Source organism: Pantherophis guttatus, chromosome 5 (assembly GCF_059756535.1).
Source record: "Pantherophis guttatus breed Tessera chromosome 5, ASM5975653v1, whole genome shotgun sequence".
Taxonomy (NCBI): Eukaryota; Metazoa; Chordata; class Lepidosauria; order Squamata; family Colubridae; genus Pantherophis; species Pantherophis guttatus.
This window is the reverse complement of record NC_142067.1, coordinates 49,389,584-49,415,998: the sequence shown is the minus strand read 5'-3', so window position 1 is coordinate 49,415,998 and position 26,415 is coordinate 49,389,584. Positions and strand designations below refer to the sequence as shown.

General features: G+C 33.8%; 1 long non-coding RNA gene across 1 annotated transcript in view; it reads right to left on the bottom strand.

The window, feature by feature from the left end:
* The window catches only part of LOC117671127 (uncharacterized), a 41,417-nt gene extending 15,423 nt beyond the window's left edge, over nt 1-25,994 (bottom strand). Inside the window, exon 1 of the long non-coding RNA XR_004592783.1 lies at nt 25,868-25,994. This is a non-coding gene — a long non-coding RNA (uncharacterized LOC117671127). The remainder of the gene's footprint in view (nt 1-25,867) is intronic.
* Nucleotides 25,995-26,415: the final 421 nt, after the last annotated feature.

Sequence of the window (26,415 nt, the reverse complement as noted above, 5' to 3'; positions counted from 1 at the left end):
TCCAGAAAAATACTATGGTCAATGATATTGAAAGCCATTGAGAGGTCAAGTAGAGCCAGGCTGGATTCACTACCTTGTCCTGTTCCTACCAGATAACATCAGAAGTATGACCAATGCCATTTCCATCCCATATCCAGGATCTGGGTCCAGATAATCCATTTCTTCCATGATCCTCTGCAGCTTCAACATGACCACCTTGTGAACAACCTTAAAGGGTTGGGGCAACCTCCCGCCATTCACCTTGTATCTGCCTTTGCATTATGAAAACTTTTCATTCTGTGGCCCAGTTAAGCTGACAGTAAAACTATTGTCCAACTGGAATGGAGTGATTTACTTTGAACAGTAATCACATTCACTTAGAAATATTGATATGAGACAAGAAATGAAAAACTATCATTTTTTCACATTAGCCAAAACAGATGTATCTGATCTACAATTCTGAAAAATGTCCAGAAAGCAGTGTAAAAGTAAGGATTTTCTAAATCTATTTTCCCACAAGTAGTGGCCACCTAATTGAACAAAATTATTCTACTCATTCAGATAAGAACACAGTAGCCATTTTAAACAGAAAGGTCTGTGATGAGATAGAAATATTGCATAATATGTTTCTAATAAAAGTTGAACAAAAGTCAGACCAGCATATGTTACTGAAGTTTCTCAATATGTGGATATATCTATTCATAGTTTTTTTATTAAGTAATTTGCCATTCATAGGAAAATATATTCCTTTATGGTAGGTAACTGTAGAAACGTACGTAAATGTTGGAGTTTGAATCATAGTAACTTAATTATGTGCTAAATGACTTTGGTGCATTATGACTTGGGGAAATATAATTAGTTTGATTTAGAAAATAAAACTTTTAATTAAGGACTCTTAGCCATAGAGGATTTTCTTTGTTTTACTTCCTAAAATTGTATTATTTTACTAATGCTTCCTTCTAGCAAGTCAGAGATAAATTGCATGTTAAACTACTTCAAGTGATTTCCATATGCTTAATATTATGAAAAGCAATAATTGGCTAGCAATATTTAGGGACCAAGAAAGCAATGGTTGGCTAAAGCATGTCTTACAATTTGGTTTTCAGAAGGCCATAGCTTAATGATAGTATTTTATAAATAAACATTCTGAGGTTATTAGCATAGGGCTTGGAAAATCTATTATTTATCCAGAGACCATAACCAATCAGTGGAAAGTAGATATTTTCAGGCTAAACTATGAAAGTTTTGGAACAAATTATGAGCTATAGTGAGGTGATTTAAAACAAAACATCAACAATATAATGCATCACACCTCTAATATTAAACATACATCATTCTTTTTAGAAAAGAGATGCATTATTTCCTTCCTCCATGTGGTTTGAAGCCCAGTACCTCTGTTGCTACAGTGACCTCACTATAGGCAGTTTCTTATTTGGTGTGTTGAGAAATAGGTGGTTTTCTGTTGGATAGTTTTCTCTAGATTCAAACCCAGAAACTAAGATTGGGCTAATAAAGTCAGTTTACCCTTTCTCAGTGATTTTGCAGATATAAGGAAGAGGGGAATGCAATCATTTGGGTGACAGTTATCCATTGTACTTTCTTTGTCCAATTGAATATCAAATTAAAACATTTTAGTTGTTTTTCTTTCAATTGGTTTCCCAGTGACTTATCTTCTGTTTTTGTGCCCAGTAACTTGTCTTTTTTTTTTTTTAATTTGATTTATATGCCGCCCTTCTCCGGAGACTCAGGGCGGCTTACAATGCGTTAAGCAATAGCCTTCATACTTTTGTATATTAATATAAAGTCAGCTTATTGCCCCCACAAACTGGGTCCTCATTTAACCTACCTTAGAAAGGATGGAAGGCTGAGTCAACCTTGAGCCTGGTAAGATTCGAACCTGCAGAAATTGCAGGCAGCTGTGTTAATAACAGGGTGCATTAAACCACTGTACTACCAAGGCTACCAAGTCTTCTGTCCTTCAAGAGTCCAACTTCCTGAAACTGTCTTCAAAATAATCTCCTTTATTACTGTCTGTTGCTGCTGATACTGTTTTCATACTTGAGAGTACACATACTTGAGAGTAAACAAGGGGATCAGCCATATTGGATTTAATTGTCACTAATAGAGATGAAATGATAGAAGGTGTTGAAGCTACAGGAACCTTGGGGGCAAGTGATCATGCAATATTGGGATTCAACATTATGCAAGCACAAGTAGTAGAACAAAATCAAACTAGAGTCTTGGACTTTAAGAGAGCTCATTTTAATAAACTTAAAGAGAGCTTGGGAAGGATTCCATGGATGAGAATCCTCAAGGGGAAAACAACTCAAGAAGCTTGGGTAATTTTGAAAAGTGAGATTATAAAAGCCCAGGCTAGCACAATACCAATGAAGAAGAAAAATAACAGCTCTCAAAAGAAATCAGCATGGCTGCATAAAGAACTCTTTGACAAATTGAAAGACAAAAAGAATAAGTATAAAAGTGGAAAGGGACACATAACTAAGGCAGAATATCAGCAAATAGCCCAAGCTTGCAAAGATGAAGTAAAGAAAGCTAAGGCTCACAATGAACAAAGCCTTGCAACAAAAGTAACAAATAACAAAAAAGCTTCTTCCAACATGTTAGAAACAAGAAAAAAGTCAAGGACACAATTGGTCCATTGCTGGGAGAAGAAGAAGTGGCAAGATGGTGACAAGCAACAGGGAGAAAGCAGAACTACTTAACTTGGTTTTTTTTTCATCGTCTTTACACAAAGGACAAAACAGTCCAATCTATCAAAAACAGTACCACAAAAAACAGATTAGAACACAAGTTAAAATAGGGAAGAAAATGGTAAGTGAACACCTGTCTACCCTAGATGAGTTCAAATCACCAGGACCAGATGGATTACACCCCAAGGTTTTGTAGGAACTGGCAGATGAGATCTCAGAACCACTGAATTATATCTTTCAAAGATCCTGGAGCACCGGGTAACTGTCAGAGGACTGGAAAAGAGCTGATGTAGTTCTTATCTTCAAAAATGGGGGGGGGGGAATCCAGGAAACTACAGACCTATCAGCCTGACTTCAATACCAGGGAAGATTCTGGAAAAGATATCAAGCAACAAATCAGCGAACACCTAGAAGCAAACAAAGTAATAACCAAAAGCCAACATGGGTTTGTCAAAAACAGATCATGCCAGACTAATCTCATTGAATTCTTTGAGAAAGTGATAAAATTAGTGGACCAGAGAAATGCTGTCAATATAATTTATTTGGACTTCAGTAAGGCATTTGACAAAGTAGACCATAACCTACTACTAGATAAAGTAGAAAAATGTGGGTTAGACAACATCACCACCAGATGGATTTGTAACTGGCTGACCAACCACACTCAACATATAATCATCAATGGAACTGCATCTACATTGAGGGAAGTATGCAGTGGAGTACCCCAAGGCTCTGCTTTAGGCCCAGTGCTCTTCAACACCTTCATCAATGATTTAGATGAGGGGATAAATGGGGAATTCAAGCTGGCAGAATTAGCCAACACTCCAGAAAATAGGCTTAAGATACAGAAGATATCAAGACAAATTTAAACACTGGGCGCTACCTAACAAAATGAAATTCAATGGTGAAAAAAAATAAGGTTCTACATTTAGGCAAGAAAAACAAAATGCACAGGTACAATATATGTTGCACCTTGCTCAATAGTAGTAACTGTGAGAGGGATCTTGGAGTCCTAGTGGACAACCATTTAAATATGAGCCAGCAGTGTGCTGCAGCTGCCAAAAAAGCCAACACAGTTCTAGGCTGCATAAACAGAGGGATAGAATCAAGATCACGTGAAGTGTTAATACCACTTTATAATGCCTTGGTAAGGCCACATTTGGAATACTGCAATCAGTTTTGGTTGCCACGATGTAAAAAAGATGTTGAGTCTCTAGAAAGAGTGCAGAGAAGAACAGCAAAGATGATTAGGGAACTGGAGGCTAAAACACATGAAGAATGGTTACAGGAACTGGGTATATATAGTTTAATGCAAAGAAAGACTAGGGGAGACATGATAGCAGTGTTCCAATATCTCAGGGGCTGCCATAAAGAAGAGGGAGTCAAGCTATTCTTCTTGTCCTGCACCTGAGGGCAGGACAAGAAGCAATGCATGGAAACTAATCAAGGAGAGAAGCAACTTAGAAATTTCCTGACAGTTAGAACAATTGATCACTGGAACAGCTTCCCTCCAGAAGTTGTGAATGCTCCAACACTGGAAGTTTTTAAGATGTTTGATAACCATTTGTCTGAAGTGGTGTAGGGGGATTGGACTAGAAGACTGCCAAGGTCACTTCCAACTCTGTTATTCTATTTTATTTATCATTACTATATATCTACATATTTGGAGTATTGTTCTATGAATAGCTTATTTATGAATTTAAGAAAGTTTCGTGTTTTATGTTTATCAAAGACTACAAAGGGTATAAATGAGTTCTAAATGGTAATGAAAGAGCAGAAATCACTCATAACTAACAAAATTTTTAAATGATTTTAAATTTGTTTGTCTTTTTAAATTTTGGGCCAAATTGAGATATTTCCTTTTAATCTGTTCTTAATGTATTTATTATGTGTTTTTATTTGGCTGTACACCGCCCTGAGTCCCTAGGGAGAAGGGCGGTATATAAATTTGAAGTAAAATAAAAATAAATAAATAAATAACTTGATGCTAAATGCAAAATAAAGTGTCCTGCTCTAAATCTCAAAAGCAGGCAACTTATTTTGTTAATTGTACTTGGTGAGCTGTTCCAAGACGTTTTAATGCACGGTGGCTGCTTTATTTCCTTCAGTTATACAAATTCAAAATTAAGCTTGGATTGAATTTATTTTGAGCCTGCCAATAACTTCAATATAAATATTCTATATTTATACCATGTATATGCATGAAAATGGAGACAATTGGCAGCATATTACAGCTTTCAATTAATACCTTAAAATGATGTCAGAGGGTGACTTTTTAAAACTCCCCTACACACAAATATATATACACACACAAATAAATATCTGGTTCTTTCATCAATTGTGGGGTACAGATATAAATAGAATTAAGAAATCACCAAATCGTTACATCTACCTGGTCCAACAGAGCAGCAAGACAGAATATGTTGTGGTCCCATCTATCACTGTAGTACATGTTCTGTATGTATCTATTTTGTGCGGGAAATTCAAATGCTCTGTGAATTGTGATTGGTTAACGGTTGCCCCTGAAAAGTATATAAAGAGGGCTGTTGCCTGTGTTCCTTTGCTGAAGTCTTACCCTGAATTAAAGAGCTGTTGTCACTAGCCTGCTTGTGCCTCTCATTATTCCCGCACTACAACAGTACATCTAGTGGGACCAAGGAAAAAAGTCTTCTTTGTGGTGAATTCCTTCCTATAAAATATCATTTTCCTAGGGATAAGAATCGTTTTACAATAGGCCCTACAAAATATGGTTCTATCAGCTGGCTTGGGAACCATAGGTCGATATGGAACTTATCAAATGGTTGGTTTGATTGTCTATTGCAGCCAGGTGGCTGTTGGGTGGAGGTGGGTGGGTGGAAGGCTTATGTATCTTTGTATTTTTAATTTTGTAACCTGTTCACTATGTCACTATGTGTGAGTTGGGCAGCCATATTAATTTGCTAAATAATAATAACTTATTTTCTTCAAGAGAACTAGTACAGATAGATGCATGTGTGTTACTTATATGAATATCTCTGTATTTGGAAGGTACAATCACTTGGGTGCATATATATGGTTTTGGTGCATGTTTAAATGTTTTTATTATCCATTCATTTTATTCTGAAGTGCTTTTGAATTGATAAATGCACTGGGAAACGCAAAGTTGGCTGCATATATTCTGTACAGTTCTTTGCGATGAAGAAGGATGAGAAAAGGCTTACAATGAATTAATTGGCAACATTTTGAAGTTATGTTCATCTTGGACAGCCGTGAATTAAGATTTGAATGGCACGGCTATTTATGGTATGGTAAGGTTAAAGTAAATGTTGATTTCAACAATCACTTTGTTAGATATGCCATTCTAAAAGTTTGGAATAAATATAAAGTAAGGTTCTCTGTGAAGATGCCCCTTTGAGTGTCACTCCAGGAAGATTTTTTTTAGAAAAGAAATAGTGGCAAGGCCAGATTGGTGGATTTATGGTCAAATAATATCTTTTAATTATGGAGACCCTATCCTCAAAACTAAAGAGGAGTTGGAATTTTAAGGATGTGTTTGCCATTGGTTTACATATTTACAATGGAAAGAAAGATTTAAATTAAATTTTAAAAAAGCTATGGATTTGATTTTGTAAAAAATGAATAGGAAATCCTATTGTATGGTACTGATGAAAATATTATTGCTAAGGTTTATAAATTGCTGCTGAAATTGAACTTGGAGAATGAGTATATAAAATATTGTATGATTCAGTGGGCAAAGAATTTTGGATATCATATGAATCTTGAACAGTGGGAAGACATGTGGACAAAAGATTTAACATTTACATTAAATTATAATTTAAAAGAAAAGTTTTATAAGATGAAGTACCATTGGTATTTAACTTGGACGAATTGTGTTGTTGTTTTTTGCATAAAGTTTTTTATTTTGTAACATATAAAAATTCCATTTTTGGTTGAACAGTGTGTTGTCTGGGTACAAATGATTTTAGGAAATAATCATCAAAGTGTTCACAACAATGTTCACTACATTGATATTCATTCTATCATCATCATCATCATCATAATAATAATATTGATACTTGCTTATCCGTTTTAACAAACCTCCCTTTTTTCATTGGTCCTTTTCTTATATTTCCATGTTTCTTACTTCTGTTTTTGCCAGCTAATCATTGATAAAATAAGTCCCAAGTCAAAAAGTATTCAGTTTCTTTCTTTTCCTTAATTGTAAGTGTTAATCTATCCATTTCTGCACATTCTAATATTTTTTAAATCACATTTTCATCTGTAGGGATCTCTTCACTTTTCCATTGTTGTGCAAATACAATTCTGGCTGCAGTCAATACATGTAAAATCAAATATGTATTCCCCTTCTTATACTTATTCGGTAAAATGCCCAACAAAAATATTTTTGGTTTTAAATCAATATGTTGCTTTACCATTTTTCCCAACCACATATACATTTTTGTCCAATTTTATTTTATTTTTTTGCTTTTGGGTATGTACGGTGGATGAATTGTTAAGGCTATATAAAGATACCTCAAATGAATGTTGTAAATGTAACTGTAAAGAAGGAACTTTTTACCATTTCTGGTGGACTATTGGAGTCACATCTTAATACAGAAGATTCTTAAAGTGAATAAAAAGATAAAACTAGAGACTTTTCTTTTAGGCTTAATGGATAAAGCACTTGCAAAAAATGGAACTTTGATGTTATAGATGCTGGCAGCAGCAAGAATAATCTATGCACAAAAATGGAAGAATACTTTGATTCGCACAGTGGACAAATGGCTGCAGAAGTTGATGGAGTTAGCAGAGATGGCTAAATCCACTGCTTTGATTAAAGAAAAGAGCACAATTAATTTTGTTTCTACTTGGAGATGGCTTTTGGACTTGGGCTTGAGATAGATAAAAAATGAAACTTTGATTTTAGGTTTTGCTAATTAGATAGGTTTGTGTTATAGAAATGGCTAATATATATTATCATATAAAAGTAAAAAATTGAAGATTTATGTTATTATCTTAATCTACTGTGTCAAAAGGAGTCAATGCTTTTCTTTTTCTCTTTACCCTACATTTCCCCTCCTTCCCTTCCCCTCTTTTCCCCTCTTTTCCATTTTTCTTTGTATTTCTGTATTTTATATTTTGATAAACTAATAAAAAATTAATAAAAATGAATTCATATCCATCTGTTTCTCCTAAACAAAAGAAGATTTTATTCTTTATTAAGTGAAATGTTATTTGAGAATATTTTTCTCTATAGACCCCTGGTTTTAAACATGGTATATTTGTTTTTTCCAGTTTCTTCTCATAACAAATTTGGGTCCTGTTCCATTTTATTTTTGGAGAATTATCCTGCTGATTAAAGCACAGACAGACAACCATTTTCCAACAAAAGTTTCCAACAGTCTGTATCTATTAATGGGTGTATCATATAGATCAAAACCACAAAAATACTTCTGTGGTGGCTATATTTGAGCAACACTAGTACTTATTTGTTGGGATATGCCGCCCTATCTCCACAGGACTCAGGGCGGCTCACAACAATTAAAACAGAACAAACCATTAAAACAGAAGTCTAAATTAAAATTAAGAAATTCAATAAAACCCAGATTAAAATCCCCATCAGTCCAAGGCAGCCATGTGAAATAGTCAAGTTTTCAGCCCACGGCGGAAAGAGCAAAGGTCGGGGGCCACCCGGAGCTCCAGAGGGAGTTGATTCCAAAGGGCGGGTGCACCCACAGAGAAAGCTCTCTCCCTGGGGGTCACCAGCCGATACTGTCTGGCTGACGGCACCGTGAGTAGGCCCTCCCTGTGGGAGTGCACTGGGCGATGGGAAGCTGTTGCTGGCTGCAGATGGTCCACCAAATATCCCGGGCCTAGGCCACTTATGTTATGGAAATGAACTCTTCTCTGCAATCTTGTGCTGTTAGAAGAACTTTTTTGGACAAAAGAAAAAAATAATAATTGAAACCACCTGCCTAGCACACATTATCTACAGTGATTGGTAGTAGCTTTTCTTATTGTTGATGTCTGAATTTCAGCCAGGGGAAATCAAGAACCAAACCCAACACTCTGAAAGTTGCCAGTTGCCAGTTGACAAGAGATGTTCCAACACAGGAAAAAAGCATTGCAAAATTGCTATGTAGATGAGCTCGAAGTATTTGGTTTTTCTTCTTCTTTTTGTTGTTATCTTTTAGAAGCAGTTGTTTTCTAATACATTCTTTGCAATTGCCTCAAATATATTCCAGACATATTTCTATTTTTTACCACTACATTTAGCAAAAATAAATATAAATTAATGGACTGGTAGGAGGTAAATAAGATTATTGTAAAGTATTAATTAGAGAAAGTCAAATTCTATTACCCAGGAAAACCAATCTACCTTTAAAGTATTATGGCATATTATGGAAGATAGTACTGAAAACAAAGGGAACGTAACTCTCAGATATGATCACCCTGGGATATTTGAATTTTTTACCCATGATATCATAGAATGGACATTTTGAAGTTATCTGCTTAGTTGTATATTCATTAATTTATATTATTTAAAGTATTACTTTATTTTAGCCACGTTTTATTTCTACCTATAGATCAACTCTACTGGTCGTTTATTTCCAAACTACAAAGTATCATTTTGGTGTTTTATCAAATGGATTTGGACAATTGTGTCTTGGGAGCTATTTGTTAGTGCTCCTTTTCTAAAATAAACTATTGTTCTAATAAGTCACCACCATTTTGTAAAGAAATCAACTGCATTATTTTACTATTATATTATATTGTACAATATATGGCACAACTGCACTGGATCAGTTAGCTTTTGGTGTGCTAGGTTTAGAATTGTGTCTTCAGAGAACACAGTCAACTCTAAAGTATCAGGAGGACATGATCTTCAACAATTGCACAGATGGTGACTACAGATTATAACTTATTGGCCCTTTTTGTGCATCCCTCTTTTACAATATAAACTGTCCAAGGATATCACTTTGCTTTCCTAATGAGGTAACTAGAGAGAGGTTTGTATTTTAATCAGGGGGAACTGTTAGAGATGTGTCTTAATATTCTACTGTTCTGAGGAGATTGCATGTTCAAATAAGTGCAGATTAATAGAGAACAGAAAAGCAGTTAAGTCAAGGTAACAGAATCGTTCACTCTGCCTTCATTTATTCATATGCTTTTGCTTGCCTCCAGCTTATTATGGTAAATTTATGGATATGGATATCTCTAGTTGTAAACCTCTTCAGGGTCATCATTTCCCTTCCCTATTCCTGATCTTACTCATGCATAACCTACAGCACTTAGAGCACCAAGGCACAATCCTTCCTTATGCATTGCTTTCCTCAAGTATAACAGGTAAAATTATTTATAATAGTTATTTTTCATTTACTTGCATGTGTAAGTCACACATACAAAGTAATGATACCTTACAAATCCAAAGCCACTGTTCAATTGTCTTTCATGCAGAATGATGAAAGTCATAAAAATTATCTCAGATAATTTGTTAATAATTATCTCAGATAAAGTGTAAAAAGAGGTAAGGGATACCAAATCATATAATCATGCTTCTTTCTCTCCCGCTAGTAGCCTTTTTACTTTAGCACCTTTTGTTTCTTAACAAAAATCTAGGCTTCTCTCCAGAGGCCGTTTTTCCCCAGGTTTGGGGAAAAATCAGGTTTGGACTGATTTTTCTGATTTGAGTTGTCTTTAAGGATTGATCCTCATAAACAGAATCCAACTTTCAAATCATTGGGATTGTTTCTAAAGACTTTTGCTTACAATTTAATAAAGATATCTTAGTACAGTAGGTTTTTATATTATCCTTTCCATTATGCTTTGTTTATATTCTCTACATCTTTTCTGTTTACATACTGTACTCTGTTTACCTTCTCCACAACCTAATGTTATCTCTTCTATTTTCCCCATGGCATCAAAGTTTCTGGAATAAGCAGTAGCATTAAGGAGAAAAAAGAATAAACCTTAGCTTTGAGTAACTGTAACACTGTACCCTTCACAAAATTCTAAACATCAGAAAGAAAAAAAGATTTTAGATGGTTTTAGATTCAGATGTTGTTACTATTGTTACAAGTGAAAATATTATAACATTGTTCAAATATTAAATTCCAACTAAATATATATTCTTCTACATATGTAATTAGAAAACAATAGTAACTATCCAGTATGGCCAGGTATTCAAATGCCCTTTGCAGCTACTGTTTCAAGACACAAGACAACGTAGTGTATTTAGGAATTCTAGTTAATTGCAAATCACTTGAAAAAGATCAGTGATTTTACACTTGCAATGACCTTTAGTTGATGTTTGAGTCTTATTTGCAGCACCAAAAATCTGTGGAAATAGATTCATTCATTCATTCATTCATTCATTCATTCATTCATTCATTCATTCATTCATTCATTGTTCTTTGAAACTGATTACATAAGAAGAATAAATGTACAACTTATCCAGCATTTATTCTGATTGACCTCAGTAGACATGTATTTAATTACAATGCTGAATACTTATAAAACATATCTGAATTCTGCAGATGTTATTTCTAAAAAGTCAAATAATTTCCTTAATCTGTTACCTGCAATAAAGTGTTATTTATTGTATTGCAATCAATAAAGTATTCAGAATACTTTATTGCGTGTAACAGATGGCTTATTTATCTTTACAATATACACTATCAATAAGTTCTGTGTTGAGTGACAGAAGGATATGTGCCTGATAGATTAGAAATCACAGTTATTGACTTTTACCCACATAATAAATAAATTGATTGTTTGGAATTAACATCTGATTCTTAACAATACTTTTTTCTTTTCCATATCATGATTTATGGAATTTCGCTTTTTATTAAAAATGCTATGTTCATACTAATAGGATTTACTCTGCAGTAATACAAAGAAAAATTAATTTTAGGAATGTAAACGTCTTCTTTGAATAATGGAAACCTAACTGATTGCCAGCATGATTGTTTTTAAATTAAAAATTAAAAAGAAACTCTTGCAATCAAATCACAGAATAACCAGACCTCACTCAATTCACCTTGTTTGCTTGAATGACATAATTTGATGTTATATAAGAAACAATTGGTAATCATTTTATTGAGTATTACCATCTACAATTTTCTTTTTTAGATGAATAATATTGGTATTATTAAAACAGTGTTGTTGTTGTTATTGTTGTTGTTTGCCTCCCCCCTTCATTTCTCTAAAAATATGAAGGTGGTTGGATAACCTGGCATGGGTCCAGGTTACTTGAGGGACTGTCTCACTCCACTTGGATTGTCCCGTCCCACTTGTGCCAGTAAAAGAGGCATGCTGTGGATCACATCAGCCTGGTTATCCAACTCCTGCCCCCTGGAACATCTTGCCTTCTGATGTGAGTTGGCCCCAACCCTCCTATCCTTTCATAATGGCTTAAAGACCTGGTTCTGCCAGTTGGTCTGGGATCCCAAAGGAGGAACAGCACAGTGGAGGTGGTTGATTAACAACAGATCCCACCTCCCTCAATTCCACATCTGTCCTCCCCACATGTCCTAATCTTTGATTTTAATTTATTTATGTTTTAATGTAGATATATATTTATTATTGTAAGCTGCACAGAGTTGCCTTATGGCAAGATTGACAGCCAATAAATTCTATATCTATATCTATATAGTATCTATATCTATCTATATCTATATCTATATCTATATCTATATCTATATCTATATCTATATCTATATCTATCTATCTATCTATCTATCTATCTATCTATCTATCTATCTATCTATCTATCTTTTATTTCATTGTCTACTAGCCAATAAGTATTGCAATGTGACAGAATTGTTGTCAGTAATGCAGTGTTTTACAATCTTACATAGCAGATATACAAAGAAAAAAAGATTATCAGAAGTATGGGATGTATTTGGCAGGCACATAAGTCCTTACTGAATGTGACAGCATAGCCATAGGTTCCTTTGTTAAAAGAATTCATTCCATTTGGTTCTGAGTAAATATTCCATGTCTAGCACTTCTGCCAACCTTCATTTCAGAACTGAGTTATTTTTCCAGAAACTAAATCATCACTTCAGCATCTTGGAAGAAAGCCCAGGCCAGGTAATAGACATATGTTAAGATTATCAATATCAAAGGAATTCTTCAGTTGTGTTATAATATCCCAGCCATTTAGAAATTTAATTGGCAAATCGGCTGTTCTTCAATATGTAACACATGTTTATGCGGATCTGGACATAATGTTTTATGTCTTGTTTATTTTACTTGAAATCAGCACTGGTCAGTTTTTATTCATGTGAACATAAATGGCATGCACATATTTGGAACTCTTACACTATGGTCAATAGCTGGCATTTGTATGTGATGAGTTGTGTAAAAGATATAAGGAATTGCTTACATTTCTCACTGGACTCTTACAGCTATTATTATTATGGTGTTGTTGTTGCTTCCATTGGAAAGTTGTTTAAGCACAGTAGGAATTTTGATGCATGTACTGCTTATGAATTCTTGTTACAATCTCAGAAATGAACCAGCAAGAGTAAAATGACAGAAAAATATGGAAGACATTATTTAAGGAAATAGGGGGTGGTAATGAAGGTTTATTGCTATTGGCATCTATGTATCTTAGTGATGCTTGTAAAATTATGAATTCCAATGATTTTGACATGATCCAGAAAGAATAAAATCTTGTTCTTTTGACATATACATTGAAAAGAACAAATATGACCTTATATTGGCTGTAAATGCATTGTTGTTTATACATTTAGGAGTTCAGTATATTGTTTAATTTGGTACTCCTTTGGGTAGGAAAATCGTAGTAGCATCTTCAACTGGATCCAGTTCTGGAACATGCCTTTGAACTGCAAACAGGTGTTTGCACTTCTGCACTACAACTGATGTTACTAGTGGATCTCATGAATTCTGTTTCCAGGGATGATTTTAAAGTATATGAAGATCCATATGAGTGAAAGTAAGATCCAGTAAAAATGGAATATGGAATTCTTTTGTACCAGAATATTGTCCATTTCCTGCTTTCATATAAAGCTCTAACTTTTATAGATAAGGCAATTGCTTTTAAATCACCAAGATCTAGGGTGACGGGGGAGAAGACAGATAGACAAGGGAGGGAAGGAAGGAAGGAGGGACAGAGGAAGGCATGAATAGTTTTAAATAGTTTTAAACTATTTAAGACCTCAGTATGTGTAGTACATAAGGGAGAATAGTAAAGCAGGAAGTATATAAGTTAATTTTTAAAGTTAATAGCATTTAAATAACAATTTATTTCTTTTATTGAATTAAATGTAATAAAATATTACTGGATTGTACCAGCTGTTGTTCAGAATTTGCCACTTTACAAATTGATATCTAGAATAGGTAGCTTATACGTACAGCCTCATACTCTTGAAAGCAGTGAGTGAACAAGGATGGTATGAATATTATTATAGAAGATACAATAAAGAACAACTTGTTTGATGACCAATTTGACTACCATGAAAAGGGTACAAATATTTCCTTACAGAAATATTTCTGTAGCCTTTAGGATAGTTGAGGAGACATTTCTGTGGTGAGTTAAAGTTGTACTTAGACACTCCATATATGTACAATTCACTGAATTAATTCATTTTTCACTAATGGGAAGTTGTGGAAATTGGATAAGGTCAAATTGTTGTGCTACATTCATCATATGGCAGTCTGGACAATTCTTGATTGTTGTAAAACACTGAATGTTAAGTAGCAAAGAAACTTCCAAGCACTGAAAGTTGTAGGGTTCATCTCTGTAAAATGGATATCCATTAGAGTTGAAGGGATTAGTCCTATTTGAAAGAAGAAATCTTAATCAAGAACAAGATATTAATAAATGTATTCTAGCCTCTAGCTTCCAGTAATATTTCAGCATTTGAAGCCCAATAAGACACATATAAAATAGCACTTAAAAACATAAGTGCAGATATCTTAAAAATGAATGTTTTCCAGAAAGGCAAAGTAAGAGAAAGGGGTCAGTTGAGATCTATAAAAATGTTATGCCAATGACTTAGCTTAAAGAGTTTAGCTGCATGTATGTAATTGCATCTCTTAGTTCAAAAAATCTTTAAAACAGCAACTGTAATCCTCTGGGCATTGGATTAAATAAGTAGATCATTTCTTCTACAGGGAATACTGCTGTTATAATAGCAGCAAGTGAATCATTTTCTGCATGTGTGCACTTTCCCACAACAGCCTTAAAGAAAACTCTGCTATCTTTCTAGTCATTCTTTCCTTTCTTAAAAACATTTATACCTGTGGATGAAACCCTCTCAAGTTTTTCTTCCCTCCCCACCTCCCAAGTCTCAATATATGACTGAAAATATTTCTACTCCGCTATTATGTTAGATAGTATTTTCTGAAAAAGCTTTTAGGTATCAAGTAATATTTTCCTATAAAGAAGTATCTTATACAGATCTCTAGATAGGTTTTTTGTTGTGTATCTGAGGCAATATATTTAAAAATTGAGAAGTGAAATAGTAATGTGATATATTGTAGCAGTCTTCAGCAAGTTGTATGTTGTGTATAACCTCCTCCTCCCACTCATAAAAAAGTTGATGAATCATTATCATCATCAACATTGTCATCGTGTTTATTGTGGATCTACATTTTTTCTGTTTCTGAATGATTGCTATTGGGATAAATTCATCCTAAAGAATCTCTCTCTCTCTCTCTCTCTCTCTCTCTCTCTCTCTCTCTCTCTCTCTCTCTCTGTGTGTGTGTGTGTGTGTGTGTGTGTCTGTGTGTGTGTGTGTGTGTGTGTGTGTGTGTGAGAGAGAGAGAGAGAGAGAGAGAGAGAGAGAGAATGAATGAGAGAATTTTAAGGAAATTGTCTTTGCTGTTAGGTTTCTTCAGGCAGTACCTTAGGAAATGTTATTTCAGAGGCAGTGATTGTTCAGCACTTCATGACCTACTGACCACAATGGGCAGTGGGGTATTGAGACGAATATTTATTCAGTATACAGTATATTATTTCTGTTTAACTTTGTTCGCCCTTGCTACTCTTGGGTCACTTCTTCCTTTGTTTCCAGGTACACCTGCATGGAACATATGCTCTCTGACTCTCCTCCTGTAAGGATAGGTGCTAGTTGCTTAAATAAATCTCATTTCTGTTATAGTTATATTTTCTGCTTCATTAATCATTGGTCAGGAAGATGCCTACTCTTGTGAAAGCTGACATACATAAACAAAACATTCTACTTCTGACTATGAAGATAAGGATGACCTGAAACTGTTCACCCTCTGCATTCTACATCTTATCTAAACTTTTATTTTATAGTATCTCAATTACCAAACTTCAGATTTGTATCTTTTATATCCTTGCAGGTGCAAATTCTTCAGAATTTCTCATCAAATACTATTGTTTATGCAAAGACTTTATTGCTGCAGTTCATATCTATAACAGTGTTCTGAGATGCTTTCCGTGATGTGCTGAATATGTTATTACATTGGGATATATAGAGGTCATCTACCACCTGGATGAAATGCAGGCTCTAATTACAACTGCAAAATTAATCCCTATGTATATGTATTCATATGCATGTTGTAAAGTGTTTTTAATATTGGTAATCATGATTAATATGGCCAGTGTATTGGTGACTTCAGGTTTTTAAAATGCATGCAATTCCAGGTCTGTTACATTTATAAAGATATTAATTTGAATTTCATATAATATAGTTATACTAACTTACTTTAATGTACAATTTTGTTTACAACAACATATATGGCATGGCATTTACATGCAACTTTTCTTAAAATATGCTTTTTGAGACACAATTGCCTCTAACATGTTGCTCTTCATTATATCATAAATAACTTCCCCAACTCTGCTTCTGAGGGTACCTACCCATCCCACATGTTCTGACAGGAAAAACAAATTATGGGCCCCTTCACTGAAATGATGCTCTCTTGTGGTACCCAGAAGGCATGATTTCTCTGTGGCAGATTCTGCCATTTGGAATGATCTTCCCCTAGACTTAGAGTTGCTCCATAGCTTTAGGAAGGTGGTTCAGATTTGGCACATCCCTAAGTTTTTGGGCTCAGGTTGAATCGAATCTCAAATTGATAAGAAATATGTTCAGTTCTGTTCATCATTTTACTAGTTAGTATGCTTTAATATTTAAATATGTATGGATTAGTTGTCTGTTATAAGGCTGAGTCTTATCGCTGAGTGGCTGTAAAAATGCAGAAATAAATAAATAATGTATGGCCTTCTCAGATACATATTATTCTGAATAATTCTTTTTCAAGTATGAGATTTCAGAATTTCTCAGTAAATGAGAATGCAAGCAGACTTTGGAGATCCATGTTAGATTTCTTTTAGCTTCATATTTATATCAGCCCCTCAAGTGGAGTGCTAATAAGTTTCAAGGGCCTGCTGGTTGTAAAGTCATTGTATACTGAAACATGCAATTTCAAATATAAACATTCAAGTGAATTAGTTGGCTATGGATCATGTTAATTTTAGTTGGAAATGCTTTGAAATGCAACTAGGACAGACTTAATCAAATTACAATCTTAGTCAAAGTCCAGTTCTGATATTTTTACTATCTTAAACTCATAGACAAATGACCTAAAATGCTACAAGAAAAGGAGCTTTAGTAAATGATTATGTTTTATTGTATATTGTACTATATGAAATTATAGAATCAAAAGAATCATAGAATCATAGGGTTAGAAGGATACTAGAGGATTTCTAGCTCAATTCCCTGCTCAAGGCAGGAACTGTTATATCATCTCAGACAAATAGTTATCCTAATTTCTGCAAACTTTAATATTGCTTGCTTTAAAATATTAATATATCATAATATTTATATCATAATATTAAATCATAATATTTAGAATTTAAGAATAAAATATGATTTAAATGATGAACTGATCTGTAGTTTGCTATAGAATCATCTCTCCAGCAAATTGTTGTAATAGCATGAAAATGTACAAGATTTGATTACATTTTTGAATCAGATATCAAACAAATGAAAAAAAAAAGCCATTTTCCAAGCATTTTATTTATTATGGGATCTGGCATAAAATCTTTTATGAAGGATTGCATTACTGTAACATTACACAGTAGGAGGTTCAAGCATGTTTCTTTTCCCGTCTTATATGTTGTAAGAAAAATAGGTAGATGATAATTTTATACAAAATGAAAAATGAGAGAAAATAGTGTTTTTCAAGGATAACTCAGGTGTTGTACAGAATACAACAATGTATTGTTAAATTTTTTAATTAGCCTGAAGTATCTTTAAAATGCAGGATACCTCAGGATCCTGCTGATCACTGCCACTTGTCATTTTCACTTTTCATTTCTGTTTCTGTCAGTGATAGAGATTCTGAGGAAAATGCTAAAAATGATTTGGCTTTCTTGTTGGAGGGATTATATTAAATTGTATGCTTAGCGACAGATATTAGTATATCACAATTGTAGACAAATAGTTTTAATACTTCTACCAATAAGAAATACACTAATTCACATTAAATATCACAATGTAACTTATTAATAATATTCTGTTCAAATATTTTATTGAAAGAATCCCTCGTATCAAGATTTATAAGAATAAAATAAAAAGGGGGGAAATGATAAAGCACCATAACAAAATAATACAAAGGAAAAAATATATGATATAATTATTTATGGTACATTATTGATTAACATTGAATGTGATTATTTTTACCAGTGAGATCTCTTATTTGTAGATAATTAGTGCAACAATTACTCAGAGATAAGTGCTAATAGTTCAGCATGGATAGGATTTTAACTGAAAGCTGCTATACTGTTGCTATGTACTTGGAAGTCCCACTGAAATCAGTGGTTTTTATTCTGAGAAGCCATGGAGAAATTGTATTGGATTATACTGTGGAAATATATTGGACTGCACCATTAATTAAATGTCCGTTCCAGTATTCCAGATATCATTTTCAATTATGCAAATCACGTAACCAAGACATAGATTCAGTAAACCTTACAGCATTTTTGTCATGTCATACAGTTAGCTGCCAGTGGTTATTATTTCAGAGTCTTGTATGCAGCAAACCTGTTACCTAATCTTTCTTTTTCAGACATTATTTTTCAGTTTGCAAATTATGTACTCAGTGAAAAAATTTCTCCTTCTACCTGAATTTACATATGTTGTTCTGCTATCTGCAATGATGCTTGTTCTAATATCCCCTTACAATTCAATTATGTCTTTAAACAATTTCTCATTAGGTTTCTGGGAAAATATAAATTCATTGGCCAAACCTGTGCCTATACTGATATGAACACCAGGGTAGGAAAAGAAATCTATTTTTTCCTGTATTGAGCATGTACTAAGCACAAAAAGCTCTTCCATCCAATTAAATGCATATGCTTTCCTCCCCATTATATTCTTCTATTTATTTAAGTTTGTACTGAAACTATTCTTTTGTGGGGCCATAAAGCTGATGGAGGGCAGATTTTCGGGGTATGTATATATGCATGTGGTGTGTGTGTTTGTGTGTGTGTATGTTGGGGCAAAATTTGACGAAATTTTCAGAACATACATGGTTTACATTTATTTATAGGTGACTGAAATTATTTTGCTATGATCATCTCCATGTCTCATTTCTCTCATATCTCTTCATTTTTAGAGACTTTCTGACCCACTGTTGATGAGAGGAAAACCCCCTCGCTATTATTATTTTTAATGCAAGAACTTTGAGAAAATATATTATAATTATATTCCAAGTAGATATACTGAAATTATATGCACCCATATAAATGCTTCCTTTTACTTTGAATATGCACTAGACAAACTTTGTTTCTCAATCAGCAAAAATATATAGACAAACTTTCAAAATATGAGTGAGATTCATAGATCAGTAAACTTTCTTAAACTCTAAACATGCACACGACAGTGCTGGGTTGCTACTGGTTTGCCCGAGTTCAGGCGAACTGGTAGCAGCTGTGGTGGGAGGCTCCGCCCATGCGCCCAGATGTCATCAAATACGCTCTATGCATGCATGAGCAAACCAGTAGCAAAGGTAAGTGAAACCCACCACTGGCACATGAGTATAGAGTATGATTTAAAATTAAGATATAGGTGTAGTGTATTAGTTTTATTTCCTGCGTACTATTCATAATTGCTTCCAGATATTAGATTTCTTGTTTCTCTTGTTCAGTCAGACTAACTGGAGTTGGGCTTGATGTAAGTGCTAAACCTTTGACAATCTGTTTCTTATTCGCTTGGGGGTCTTCTGGAAGGGGCCCCAATGGGGGAATATTATGCTGGAGGTCATTGATGGACCTCTCCCCCCATGTTTCCTGTTCCCTCCCCTCCTATCTTTTAATACTAATTTGTATTGTGTGTGTGTGTGTGTGTGTGTGTGTGTGTGTGTGTATAGATACATACATACATACATACATACATACATACATACATACATACATACATACATACATACATACATACATACACTGTGTGTGTCTCTGTGTGTGTATATATGGATTTACTGTTTTTAATATTGTAAACTGCCCAAAGCCGCCTTGTGGTGAGATGGGTGGCAAGGAAATTTAATAAATAAAATGAATATAAATAAGGAGTAAATTAAGATTCCTTAATGATCACTTCCTCTTCAGAAGTCTTCCCCTGGATTGTGTCTTTGAATGCTTTATGAATCTTAGACAGATTACAAATTAATGAGAAGCACAGAAGCTGCCTAATCTGTTTTAGTATCATTAGCTATCCCTTCTCTGGGTTGAAACCCTCTTCAATAGCTACAAGAACTGCCTACAAGAACAAGAATATGCCTGAAAGCAAGTTTATTATAAATGAGATTCATATATTTTAGCATCATCTGTGTTGCTATAGATCTCTTATGCTATTTAATTAGCCTTTATATATTATACATTTATTTTCTTTCTACATTTGAGCCAAAGTTTCAAAAAAAAGTCATGGAAAGGGCAATCTTTTGTTGTAAATTTGAGGCACTTCAGATGGCATAATTTTTAATTTTGTTACAAGATAAAGGAACAAAGTATATTCTTATATCAAATGAAAAAAATGCCACTTAAATGTTAAGTGCCCGTAGAATTAAATGTTTAATAGGATTTGACTTGATACATCATATTGCAGCAAAATCAGCTTGCTCATCCACTTAAAGTCCTATTATTATTAAAGAGAGCAGAGAATTTATGGCAGAGATTTTTCCTTAAAAAAAAAAAAAGATTTACCAGTTACTCATGCAGAACAAACCATTTTCTGTGGGCTTAAAATGAAAACTATTTATCTTTTCTCTTCTATCCAAATTATATATCACAGATTGTGAGACACAAACGGAAGAATCTTTTGATAAAACACTTGTAGGATTTTCTCACAGTTAAAAAAAAGAGGTTCTTGTATACTAGTAATACAAAACGTAAGCAGAGAGAAAAGTAAAAATATTGAATCTTGTAGAATGAAGAAATTATGCAGAATGATAGCAGACTGACAAAAAAAAATAAATACCACTCTTATGCTAAATATAGTAAAATGATTTCTAAGAGCCAAGAAATGTTCAACAAAATGTAGATCTATCTTATTCTATACATTTATTCTTAAAATAATACTTTTTAATATCATGCTGATATGATACAGAAAAAATGTATCATTTTCACAGTGAAAACCTTCTTTAAACATTTCTGAACATCCAAAATCTATCTGCAATGAAATAGTAGCATGTGTGTGAATGAAAATGATACGTTTTATCCATATGGTATGAATATGTTACATTAACTAAGTAGGTGAATATTTTTATTTTTAGCTATATATATAGAGCCAGTACAAGAAAATAGCTGTCCTAACAATTACCTACCCACAGTATTACTTTCTGAGACTTTTTGTAACAATGCCGCATCTTTATACTTTTCTTCAACTTTTGCTAATTTTGTTGAACTCTGCTCTCAAATAGAAGACATTTGAGCTTCTCATCCATCTTGCCATTTATTGCCAATCTTTGTACCTACCACCACAGAAAAGAATATCAATATTCTTTCAAATTAAGGAATAATTCCCTCCTTATGGAACAGGAGTTGATTTTGATTTGTCTTGACAAAGACCTGCACTCTATCAAAATTTCTTGATATTCCATTTCAAACTGACTCAAGATCTTTTGGACCCCTCACAATTTGTGGCAAGTGCTGTCAAAAGTCATGAAATAACTTTATCTGAAGGATCACAAAAGGGCACTATATGGAGGCAGCTACATTAGATTCCTAAAGACAAGTAATAGACTCTCGTACAATGTTGCTGGACAATTTACCCTACTGGCATATCCTATTGCAGTGAAAATATGGAGCCTCAGTTTCAGAATATATGTACTATTTATAGTTAGCAATAGCAGTAGCACTTAGACTTATATACCATTTTACAGTGCTTTACTGCCCTCTCTAAGCATTTTACAGAGTCAGCATATTGCCCCTAACAACCTGGGTCCTCATTTTACTCATCTCAGAAGGATGGAAGGCTGAGTCAACCTTGAGCCTGGTGAGATTTGAACTGCCAAATTGCAGGCAGCCGGCAGGCAACGGAAGTAGCCTGCAGTACTGCACTCTAACTACTGCACCACTGAGACTGTTTATAGTTACTTCAGGAACATTTTGGATTTGATCTAGCAGCTGATTCTGATTAGTAGATTCTGATTAGACCTCACTTTTACAAATTGAGAATAGATTGATTAAAGAAAAGTTGGCCAAACTCCAGATAGTGATCTTATTCCAGCTCAATTACCAAATCCACTATTAATCGGTGTGTGTGTGTGTGTGTGTGTGTGTGTGTGTGTGTGTGTGTGTGTGTTCCTATTCTTGTATCCTCATAAGGTTGGAAACAGGATCTGGCAACACACCACTGGCCTCCCTTATTCTGTAGTGGCCCACCCCATTAACTACCATATTTCCCCATTCCTGACACATCCCAAAACTGTATCTCATCCCTCATCAATACTTCATAAGTATTGTTCAAACATCCAAAATGATGTTCAATGTGTTATAAGTGACCCACAATACTCCTACCACAACACCACAACACTGCCAAACCACAGTTTCATCTTAGCTAAGCAAGTATTCTGGAAATGTACTATAGTTGGCCTGCTAGGTGGAATTCTGTACTTATTCAGCCCATACTTTCCTCATCAACATTGCACAGTTCCTCACTATACTCGCATACTATCATCCACAGCCCTTCTTCATTATTTAACTACTTCTCAGGGCCACCTCTTCATCACATTACAAGTATTCTCTCCATTTTGTTTTCATTCAAAGGGGGTACCCTCAACACCTTGTCTACGATGCAGGAAGTGAGCCTCAGTAAATGCCTTAATTGATCTTACTTCATGACAGATACAATTAGATGCAAACTACTTCCTGATCTCCTTCCAGCAAAGATTTAAAATCTTCTACTCCACTACCTTCCACCCACCAAAAATAAAAGCAATGGTATGCATGGAGATAGACAAGAGGGTAGAAAAATAGTATTTTGTATTAGTATTTGGCTAGGCTTGCCTCTTTTCTATGAGTCATAGTGTTTCATACAATTCTGATGTGGAAGTTTAGTGCAATACCATGATTTTGCTTTTGTCATTGTAATTAAAAGCAGAGAGATTTTGCAGGTACTTTCTATTACCAAAATGTTCTCATTACTGTGCCCTATCATATTCATACAAACAGACCAGCAAACCCAAGAGTTTATCACCAGAGATAATGCTTAAATTATATTGCTGTTATTTTAAAATATATACATATTTGGTTTCGCTTAGTTCTTGTTGAGTTTTGTTACACACTTTAACTGTGTTTAAACAAAGATTTAAAAATAGTTATTTTAAACTCTCTAACTAACCCTCCCCCTCCTACACATTAAAGAGATTTAATAAAGTAGATTATTCTGAAACTCTGAGTCACACAGAGAAAGTTATACCCTAATTTTTATAGTGATAGACAATGGTGCCACTTACCCACAAGAGCAAAGCTATTGCCAGTTGAATTAGAGTTATACTAATTCAATTGTGTCCTTCAGGGATAGAAGAAAAATAAATCCTTCAGCTCTGGAGTGAACACAACATGTAATCCATGGCATTATCTGTGCCAAGTACTTGCTAGGAATGATCCCATTTATCAAAGGAACAACTTGCAGGAAAATCTAAGTAAAGTTGTTGCTCCAGGCTGAGTATCTAATGGTTTAGTTTTGTGTTTTAAATAAATAAATAAATAAATAAATAAATAAATAAATAAATAAATAAATAAATAAATAAATAAATAAAGCCATCCAATCCCAAATAAAAATAATGATGCATTTTGTTCAGTACCAAAGAAAACAGAAACTGCAAATACAAGTAGTCCTTCACTTATGATTACAAATCAGCTCAAAATTTCCATTGCTAAGCAAGACAGTTGTTAAATGCCCCAGTTTATTATCTTTCTTGCCCCAGTTGTTAAGTTAATAACATGGTTAAGTAAATCTGAGTTCCCCATTGACTTTGCTTGTCAGGAGGTCACAAAAGGTGATCACATCACCCCACAACATTGCAACTGTCATAAATATGAGCCAGTTGTCAAGGGTCTGAATTTTGATCATGTGACAATCGGGATACTGCAATGGTCATAAGTGTAAAAAACAGTCATAAATTACTTTTTTAAAATGCCATTGTAACTTTGAATGGTCACTAAATGAATGATTGTAAGTCAAGGACTACTGCATACAAACATAAGAAACAATATTTAATAGCTATAACAAAGCATATCTTTTTATAGGTGAATATTGTGATATTGTAAGATCCTTTTAAAACCCTTCCTACTCTCTTTACTCAAAAGATTATTCAATAAAACAGATTACTTGTGTGTCACTTCCCAAATTGAATAACTTTAACCTAAATTGCTAGGAGCAGATATGTTATTGAATTAAATAATTAAAGGATAAAGATATGATTAAATACTAAGTTATATATTTCTGACAGACTTTAGATTTTAATGTTTAATTCTATATATTAACTACATTGGCTGAAATAGTGAATGCATTAACATGAGCTACAATAATTTTCAGAATCCAATCCAATCTTAATCAAAGTACTTCACTTTAGTAAATGAAAACAATCAGGTTGATTAACAAACATACTAAAACGTCTATTACAGATAAATTTAAAAATGTAGTTCTTCTAGCTTCTATTATATTAGGGGTTGAGGCAATTATTTGACAAAAAAGAATGATTTTAGATGTTGCTAGGGGTCATGAAATCCAATATTCTCATTTCACATTGTTGAACGATGTAAACAGAGCTTATATTTTGAATTCTCAGATTCATATTTTGAAATATTTAATATAATAGTCTATCAATTAGCACATAAGAATAAATGAAGTCAAATACTTGATATGCAATGGACTAAATGGAATTCTACCTCACTTCTTTTCCTAGTGACTCTAAAACTGTCTGGCCACAGTTTTATGAAACAGAGGTTAACCTATTTCAGTCTCTGAGCTTTAACTTTCCATTCACCTGTGAAATTCCTTGGTACATGAGATTTTGGAGGAACAAGAAGCTATAGTATCTGCCTGAATAATGTCCACATTGCCCAGTTACAGTCCAAAGTAATTTGATTTTTTTAAAAAAAATATATATCTCCTAACAGTATAAAAGAAGCAGAGTTTTTTTTGTAAGACCCACACATAGTTTCATTGAAGTCTATCTGTGCATGCATATCTGTGCAATTAATCACTTCATAAGCAGTTGTAGTGGAAATATTGTCTGTGCATTATCATTAGATAGTGAAGGCGATTTTTCTAAGCTGTCATGTATGTAAGACTTCCAGTGTATTTACTTGCTTTAGTACTTGATTTGATCATGCATTGTGAAGCATGCCTACCACTGCTTTTTGCAGTTCTAGTACAGAACTGTAGTTCTGGCAATTTTTTCCCCTGTTATGAAATTTGTGAAACAGAAAATGATTCTTGATTTAGAAAACATAATGTACAAGATTGAATTTGTACCTTCAAAGTCTTGATTTAACAAAAGGCAGCTGCATCATAAAGTATGGGGAAAACAGTTTTACTGTCATTCACCAGTATTACTACTGCCACGTATATAAATATGGAAAGCTAAGAGAATCATCAGGATTTGATGAACTATGAAAGGGACATTTGAGAATTCTTCTCTGTCTTGGATAATCTCAACTGAAGAAGAATCCAAATGCTTTTAAAACTCACCTGTTCATTTAGGTAGGTATTTCTGGGCCAGTGTAGTTCTCAGACTTAAGACACCTTCAGAGAATTGGAACAACCTTACACCTTACAAAGTTCAAGATATGCTGTCACTGTATTCAAATATAGCACAAGTAAATAGAGAAAGGTGGTATCATCATTTATGACATCACATATATGACTAGGTATGCTCATTCAACATCTACAAAAAAATGTTTGCTTGTATTCAGCTAAATGCATAATGTCCATCCTTGTTAAGTAAGACTCATATAAAGGACTTATGTGTCTTCAAGTGAACATGAATAACTAGATTTGTAAACATTATTCTCAAGCATTCCTTTGCAGTACAGTGTAATCTTCTCTGAAACAAAAAAAAAAAAAATCCTATGAACAGAAAATTTTATTTTCATTATGTCCTAAATGAAACTACTGTTTAGTTTCTCCTCTCATTAGAAATTAATAGAAAATGGTTATTATATATCTAATCATTCCTGTTTATTTAATTTCCATTTTTATCTAAACTTCGGTCTTCAGATTTTTGTACTTTGAGTCAG